Source organism: Ovis aries, chromosome 3 (genome assembly GCF_016772045.2).
Source record: "Ovis aries strain OAR_USU_Benz2616 breed Rambouillet chromosome 3, ARS-UI_Ramb_v3.0, whole genome shotgun sequence".
NCBI classification, from domain to species: Eukaryota; Metazoa; Chordata; class Mammalia; order Artiodactyla; family Bovidae; genus Ovis; species Ovis aries.
In genome coordinates this window covers 138,178,055-138,184,054 of record NC_056056.1, presented here as the reverse complement: position 1 = coordinate 138,184,054, position 6,000 = coordinate 138,178,055, and the positions used below count along the sequence as shown (strand labels likewise).

Below are 6,000 nucleotides of genomic sequence, written 5' to 3'. Positions count from 1 at the left end.
ACCAGGTCAGGAAGTTTCTCAGTGAAAGTGCTGACACACGAAGGGCTGTCTCACGTGGAGTACTGCTTCCACCATAACCTCAGGCTGCCCTTGCTCTCTGGGACAAGCACATGGCCTCTAATCTGGTGAACTGGCTGTCAAATGCCCTCAGCTGCTCTCAGGCGAGGTGAAGGAAGTGCTTGCTCCTTGTTGCTCTGCAGCATCTGTCCATTGGCCTCATGCTGTACTGAAGAATCTGTTATAACGGCAGCTACCCAGCAGAGGCAGAAGGAACAGGCTGCATCTGCCTTTGTGGACAGTCTAGCTCTTCCCCTCCTTATAACACCCTAAAATAACATAGGGAATTTTCATTTTTTACAGTTTTGTAGAGGGAAAAAGATCATAAGATCACATAGTCAAAAGTTCTCTTCTTGACTGCTTTACCAACTTTCTCATTTAAGTGGGATTCTTCACCTTGATGTCAGTATCCCACCTTTTCATTCATTGGGCTAAACACTGTTTCTCAAACTCAAGCATGCACCATTGTCATAATTAAGAAACAGACTGTTGACTAGAGTTTCTGATTCAGTAGATCAGGGTTGGGTCTGAGACGTTCTAGCAAGCTTGCAGATGATGTGCGTTCTGATGCTGCTGGTATGTAGATGACACTTTGAGAACCACTATATAACTTTTAAAATATACTTATATTGACCTCTGATATCTTTTTTTACTCTCCAGGTGTTTCCAAATATCCCTCCTCCCCATTCTCTGACTAAAACCACACAGAGAATCCCTCCTCTGGGGATCACGTTCACTTCCTCAGCATCCTTTGCAGAGCGCCCTTCACCTCCTGGTTCTTGAGGCTGTAGATGAGAGGGTTCAGCAAGGATGTGATGACACTGTACTGAATAGAGACCACTCATTCCAACACTGAGCCTGAGGCGGGGCTGATGTACCTGAATAGAGCTGTCACATAGAACAGGAGCACCACAGTGAGGTGGGAAGAGCAGGTGGAGAAGGCCTTGCCTTGGCCCTCAGAGGAATGGATGTTCAGAATGGCAGAAATGATTCTGGAGTAAGAGAACAGGATCAAGGGAAGTGTCAGAAGTCCCAGCAATGCGCTGGAGCCCGACAGAAGGAACTCATTGGCAGTGGGATCAGAACAGGACAGGGGGAAGAGTGACGGTAGTTCACAGAAGAAATGGGAGACAGTGTTAGACCCCCAGAAACGTAACTTGTGGATGAAAAGATGATTCACTAGTGAGTTCAGAAGCCCCACCAGCCATGCTGCACACACCATTGCAGTGCAGAGAGGCCTGTCCATGACCACAGTGTAGAGCAGAGGGTGGCAGACAGCGGCATAGCGGTCGTAGGCCATGGCAGAGAGAAGACTGGCTTCAGCACACCCATACAGGAGAAGAAAGAAACTCTGGGTGATGCAGCTCCACGCAGAGATGCTTTTCTTCTGCGACAAGAAGTTCTGTAGCATTTTGGGCACAGTGACTGAGGAGAAACCGAGATCTAGGAAAGACAGGTGTCCGAGGAAGAAGTACATGGGTGTGTGGAGCCGAGAATCAGCCTTGATGGTCAAGATCATCACTGTGTTCCCCACTAATGTCAGGAGGTAAATCCCCAGGAACAGCACAAAGAGCAGAGCCTGGATAGAGGGGCCAGCAGACAGCCCGAGGAGGGTGAACTCAGTGAAGAAAGTGAAGTTGTGCATGGTTGTTTGTAAATGTCATTCCTAGAAGGAAATCAACTATATTACAGAATCTGAGTAATTTCTAGTGGTCAGAATATCATCCCTCCACCCTAAAACTTCTCAGGAAATATTTCTTTCAGCTTAACAATAGAAAAGAAGTTGAGTAATTCCAACTGTGACCTTTATGAGTTGAATTGTGTCTAACTCCAGAAAATATGTTGAAGTCTTAATCCCTTGTACCTCACAATGTAATCTTATTTGGAAATAGGGTCACTGAAGGTGCAATCAATTAAGATGAGGTAACACTGGAATAGGGTAGGCTCTTAATCTAAAATGACTGATGTTCCTATCGGAGATGAGAGAGCCTTATAAAGAGTACACACAAAGTGGGGACAGCCATGTGACAACAGAGCACAGTGGCGTGAGGCACCTGCAAGTCTAGGCAGCCAAGGGTTAACAGCCATAACCAGGATCTAGGAAGAGACAAGGAAGGATTCTTCCCTACCAGTTTTGGGATGGCCATGGCCCTGCTGACACCTTGATGTCAGTCTTAGAGTCCCTAGAACTGTGAGACAATAAATTCTATTGTTTTAAGCCACCTGGTTTCCAGTAGTTTGTTACAACAGCCCTAAGAAATTATTACAGTGACTTTAAGGGTTTCTCCTCCTTGACTCTCCCCAACAGGTCTCATTAATTCTGTCAGTGAATATAACACACATCTTTGTGTGCTAAATCAGATTACATAATTTAACTGTTAAGAGTATACCTATGAGAATAAACAGGCTACTTCAAATGAAATTGTTTCAGAGAATAGATATTTATTTATTTATTTATTTATTTATTTTAGTTTTTTATTTTTTTAATTTTAAAATCTTTAATTCTTACATGCATTCCCAAACACGAACCCCCCTCCCACCTCCCTCCCCATAACATCTACACAATGGAGTATTACTCAGCCGTTAAAAAGAATTCATTTGAATCAGTTCTGATGAGATGGATGAAACTGGAGCCGATTATACAGAGTGAAGTAAGCCAGAAAGAAAAACACCAATACAGTATACTAACACATATATATGGAATTTAGGAAGATGGCAATGAGAATAGATATTTAGTTGTAAGTCTTATATTTAGACATCCATCTTAAAGCCAAGAACTACAGAACTCACCATCTTATCACAGACATTCTGGGTATTAGATGAAGATGTAGAAAAGGGATTTAAACAAGAAATTTTGCTACTAGAAAAGGGGCTTGTATGATGCTACTAGAGGTTGCAAGAGGCTTTCCAAACATTCCAGGAGCAATTCAAAAGTACCCTATATCTCCAAAGACATACTAACAAAGCTGGAAAAGTATCTATGGGAAGTGTTTGTGCCTCAGTGCCTTGCTCCATTCTCAGGCCAGTAAGACTAGGCTCTCAGCATCTCAGAGCGGGGAAGACGGAGGCTCACAGAGTTGAGCTGACTTCTTCCACATCACATAGCTCATCAGCAGAACAGTCAGGAATTAAACTGAATGCTCTGCTCTCAATCCAGTGCTCTTTCTACCACATCACACCCAACAGATTGACAACATATATTTTGAGTCATTTAAAGTATCTGTATCTTAAACATAGCACTTTCCCTAAAATTAAAAACAAAAGCTAGACCTGAAAAATGAAAGCTATGTATGTGAACTTGAGCAAGGTACTTGAGCAAGGTACATTTTCACATCAACAAAATGGAACATGGTTGACATCAACTTAGTCAACCTTGGTTTTAGTCACAACCTGATAACTGGCTACTTTTTTAGTATTTAATTTCTTTCCTTTCACTTTGCTGCTATTGTTATTGTCTTTCACTGATGCAAAAATGTCTAGACCAGGACTTTGTTAACAGTGTTCACAAGTTTCACTGGAGCCCTGCTGTTGTTCAGTTGTTGTTCCAGTTATCACTGGGACCTGAACTGGAATATTATAGCTCCTCCCCAGCAGTCTTGTCAGAACTAGTCTTTAACACCTGCAGCCTTTCTTCCTCCTCAGTTCATTTTACCCTGGCTCTTATAAAGCTTGATTCTGATGACATAAACCGAAAAGTTATGTTAGAGGAAATTCAAGAGAAAAGAAACATTTGTGAAAACATTTAACTTATTATTTTTTAAGTACAATAAAAAACATGAATCCAATTCTATGATTTTTCAAAAAAGTGTACAGATAGTCCTAGGAAGAATCTGGTGACAGTGATATCTATACATTGCTGAAGAAAGTGAAAGTGAAAGTTGCTCAGTTGTGTCCGACTCTTTGTAACCCCTTGGACTATACAGTCTATGGAATTCTCCAGGCCAGAATACTGGAGTGGGTAGCCTTTCCCTTCTCCAGGGGATCTTCCCAACCCAGAAATCGAACCCACGTCACCCACATTGCAGGCAGATTCTTACGAGCTGAGTCACAAGAGAAGCCCATTGCTGAACGCATTGCTGAACGCATCGCAAATTGCACACTTTGAGTCAGAGTCTTATAAGTCCTTGGATTTATGCTAAAACTATAACTCAAAAGGCTAAAATGTGACCTTTATAATGATGCACACTGCACTGTTATATGTTCAATAAAAATGGAAATGTTACAATATTTTCATATTTTGGAATATCTAAATACCGACTAGATAACGTAGATGATAAAATTAAAATCATAAAGTTTATGTGGCAACAAAGGAACATATCAATAATAGCTGCAAAACTAAGAAATTTCTCTTTGGTATGATTAGAACTGGTCTTCAAGACTCTTTTTACCATTATCTTCCTCAAACCTCCAGCTTCCTTTTCTCCACGAACACCCCAGTCAAATCCCTCAGTTAACAATAGACTTCCTTCCTTTTCTTTGATGATGCACCCAAACCATGTACTTGCTCCTAAAACATTTCACTTAATTTTAAGAAGATTGATTTATTAAGTAAGGAGATAAAGAAACCCCACCATTCATGAGATCCCCTAGATTAGACTCATCTTTCTGGCTACCAGGTCACACTTTCCTGTGGGAGGTTCAGACAGCTTGGTGGGAAGGAGAAGAGTAAGGTGACCAGGATCACTAGGAGGAATTCCAGGGAAAAGAACAATGGAGAAACTAACTGTTCTAAGGAGGAAGAGGAACTGTGATAGAAAGAAAATGACTACCTAAAAGAGAGAAAGGAAGAAAATAAGAAGGTGCAGGTTATGCCTTTGGAGCTCTAAGCACATGAAGATTCCTCAGTATCCTTTGGGACTATTTGTAGACACTGGCATTGGCATTTCAGATGAAGAAAACTGTTTTCATTCCCAATTCGGACAATCACAGCAAAAGTGTTAATTAGGGGACAGTTCCACCTCTGACACTTTCTAAGAGACTGCACTACCTGTCTGTCCTCTCTGCAGATTTACTCAATACGATTCAATACAACTTCATGATCTCTTGCTCTCCCCGAAACCAGAAGACCTTAGAACTCTTAGTGAAAGTTATACAAGAGGGAATGGGAAGGTCTCCTTCTACATCCAGTACTCCTGCCATGGTGCACATTTGAAGAAATGATCCTCCAGTCCTCCATCAGGATGCCTCCTGCCAGCTCCCCCATGTCAAAAGATGACCTGTTTTTTTGTCAGGGTCAAGGGACAGGAAGGGAAGAGACAGAGGGATCCCAGATGGACAGAAATGCATCGTAGATCAACATCTAAGGAAAAAAATCTTTGTCTACTTATTTCTTTGGCCATGATATTTTCCTTATGACTATTTCTATTTCTTTTTCATTGCCGTGAGGAATTTGGGTTAGAGTAGGATTCTTCTGAGTTGTTCAAACTGACGAAAGTTTCCTTCTTTGCCCCTTTTACTGAGCTGGACTGTTCTAAATCTGGCTCCTGTTTGGGGTTCTTTGAGGCAAATTGCCTATGCCCCCATAGCTGGGCCCACAGAATTAGGTCTCCAGCTAAACCTTGGGAAAAGTCAGTTTTATTTCCTGGCAGTTTCTAGCATCAAACTCCTATGGTCAGTTCTAGCTAAAGCCTAAAGGGCCAGCATTCTCTGCACTGGGACTTTCTGGGCCTTGCTAACAGTCATTAATTCTTGTCAGTCTTTCTGAGGTCACCTACCTCAGTACTGAGAAGAGCTCCTGGCTAGTCTGTAGGAGCCTGATATTCCTCCAGTGCTCTTCTCTTTGGCCATCTCTTTGATCTCTTTGCCAAGCTATAGCTCTTGGAGAGGAGCATGAGTAAGGAGCCCAGGGAGCCTGGGACTGCTCACAGCTCATGGGGGAGGCTGCAGTAGTCAGAGTCGCTTGGGGCCTGATTTGGAAGTGGGGATGCAGAAAAATTTCCAGGA

At 42.3% G+C, this 6,000-nt stretch overlaps 1 pseudogene; it reads right to left on the bottom strand.

Moving 5' to 3' along the window:
- Positions 1–790: 790 nt before the first annotated feature.
- Positions 791–3,842, bottom strand: LOC101105237 (olfactory receptor 8S1-like; annotated as a pseudogene).
- Between the last annotated feature and the right edge of the window lie 2,158 nt (positions 3,843–6,000).